General features: G+C 50.8%; 1 long non-coding RNA gene across 1 annotated transcript; it reads right to left on the bottom strand.

The window, feature by feature from the left end:
* Positions 1 to 524: 524 nt before the first annotated feature.
* LOC117075569 lies at positions 525 to 2,234 on the bottom strand. The gene is made up of 2 exons (XR_004434054.1): positions 1,960 to 2,234; positions 525 to 818 (listed from the first exon to the last, which is right to left on the bottom strand). It is a non-coding gene; the product is annotated as an uncharacterized LOC117075569 (long non-coding RNA).
* Positions 2,235 to 2,529: the final 295 nt, after the last annotated feature.

Here is a 2,529-nt window from a genome sequence, read left to right as displayed (position 1 = left end):
ATACCAAAGTTGCTGAAGAATAAAAACAATGGGGTAGTGTTTGTGTTTCTGCCTGGACAGTACTGCATAGTGGTTATGGGTGTGGGCTTTGAGGTCAGATGGGAGCTTAGCTCTGCCACTTGCTGGTAGGTCTTCCGGCAAGTTCCCAACCTCTTTGAGCCTCAATTTCCTTGTTTGCAAAATAGAAGTAAAAGTATTAATCGTGTTGATTTTTTTTTTTTTTTTTTTTGAGGCAGGGTCTCACTCTGTCACCCAAGCTGGAGTGCAGTGGCAGGATCACAGCTCACTGCAGCCTTGACCTCCTGGGCTCAAACGATTCATCCACCTCAACCTCTGGAGTAGCTGGGACCACAGGCATGCAACACCATGCCTGGCTAATTTTTTGGGTATTTTTTGTAGAGACGGGGTTTTGCCATGTTGCCAGGCTGGTCTCAAACTCCTTGAGCTCAAGCAATCCATCTGCCTTGGCATCCCAAAGTGCTGGAATTATAGGCATGAGCCACCGCACCTGGCCTGTATTGTTCTTTTGAAGATAAAAAGAGATCACATTTATTAAGCATTCTGCACTTATGTTCACTCTTTCCACAATATTTGTGCACCCAACACATAGTAAACACATTAAATAGCAATTTTTATTACTATTAGCAGCGGTAGCAGTACCAGAAAAGTCCTCTTGGACACCACATGGAGAGTTAGCCGGAGTCACCAGGTGTTCCAGGTTTGCCTTTGGTGGTCCCCTGCCTCTCACCTTTCTTCGAGGTTGCTCTGGTACCTCATCACCTCCACCAGCTCCTCCACCATCCTGACCTCAGCCTGGCCTGGAAGAAAGTGCAATGAGTGTGGAAGCACAAGACCAATGCTTCCACTCCAGCTTCGCCCTGCCCTGGGCCACTCCACCCTTCTGAGCCTCAATTTCCTTATCGCTGAAATAGGGACAATACTTTCTGGCTGGCTTCATTTATTGTGAGAGTCAAGAGAATAAATGTTTGTGAAAATTCTTTGAAAACAGCCCCTAGCTATCAGTTTTCCACCAGGCGAATTCTCCCTTCTCATCCTCGGCACCAGCTCCTACCCCATTCCTCCCCTTCAAGTCTCTGTCGATTTTCATGGCTTTGGGCATTTTGTTCACAGTTCTGTTGACGTTCCCTTGACCTCAGAATTCTGGAGGTGGCTTAATTCCAACTTCCCCTATGGACACCTCCTCAGGGCAGGAAATATGCCACCATCCTGTGATCCCAGTGCCAGGCCCAGGAAGTGCACATAGTAGAAGTTCAGTCAATGCTGGTTCCCTTTCTTCTACCAGCAAATCCCAGGGATGGAGGCCTGAAAAAGGCCCCAGTAGAATTTAAGGGAGCAGACTCTGTCCTCCGAGAGAGAGAGAGAGAGAGGTTGGGGAAGAAGGGAGGACAGGAGGAAAGGAGGGGAGCGACCCTGCGCTGCACAGGCCAAAGGATGCCCACTGTCGCCACGCATAGACGCAAGGTAATGCCAGTCTCCACAGGGGGACATTGTGCTAACTGGTTTTACTCAGCGTTCCCAAGGCTGGGAGAACCTCTGAGAGCCTCCGCAGAGAGCCAAGCCACTCTTCCTGGTAGGAAAGCAAACATTCTAAAAGGGAAGTCCTTGGGTAACAAGTTCCACTTCCTCACAGCCAGAGCACTAACCTACAACCCCGCCCTCCCTTCCTCCCCCACCACACAGGCAAACCGTTTCCTCTTCTGCTGAGCTCATGGAAACAAAGAACAGCTGTCCTCTCATTGATTGGTTTAAACATAAGAGACTCTTGCTTTACCTCCCCAACCCCTCACCCCAACCTCTGATGACCAAAATCTCAGCACAGGCAGGCTCCCCTCAGGCCTCCACCCACTCCCCTGGGCACAGAGGGGCAGCCCCTGGGCCACCCACAGGCTCCCTCCTCCTCCCTGTGGAGACCAGCCTCTGCCTACCACTGAGACACACCTGTCCACCCTCGGTGGGGTGACTGCAGCTGCCCGGCTACTGGCTCTTACCAGTGTGGCTTTGGCATTCACACTTTCGCCACTATGATTTTGTCTCTGCAGCGGGCCTTGTGCAAGGCTGGGAGGAAACAGCCTCTGTAGAAATCAAGGTTTCCTGCTTTGTAAGGGCTGATGCGGTGCCATGGAGATATCTCCTGTGACTTCGCCAGGCAAACTGCAGGCCAAGGGAAGAATCGGGAGTGTGAAGTCCTGAGTTCACAGCTACTCAGAAACCCCTTTAAGCCTCAGTGTTTTCATTTGAAAAACGACAGTGGCAAACTGCTTATAGAGTGACTGTCAGGATCAAAAGAGATGTGGTTATGAAGGTGCATTGAAAATGGTGCCACCATGGACACACGAGTTGCTATTTCTGCCTGCCACTTCCACAGACCCCAGGTCACCACCAGCTGCCATCTCTACAAGTGGCCCTGCCTTCCTGAAAACCCCAAACCAAGACTTGCCTCCCTGGGCATCTGAATCCACCCCATCCTGTCTCCTCTGGCTTACTTACTCAACCTACACCACAGGGAAA

The sequence above is a fragment of the Trachypithecus francoisi genome, unplaced genomic scaffold (assembly GCF_009764315.1).
Source record: "Trachypithecus francoisi isolate TF-2019V2 unplaced genomic scaffold, Tfra_2.0 Lachesis_group5, whole genome shotgun sequence".
NCBI classification, from domain to species: Eukaryota; Metazoa; Chordata; class Mammalia; order Primates; family Cercopithecidae; genus Trachypithecus; species Trachypithecus francoisi.
Note: the sequence above shows the minus strand (reverse complement) of the source record. Positions and strands in the feature narration are given on the sequence as shown.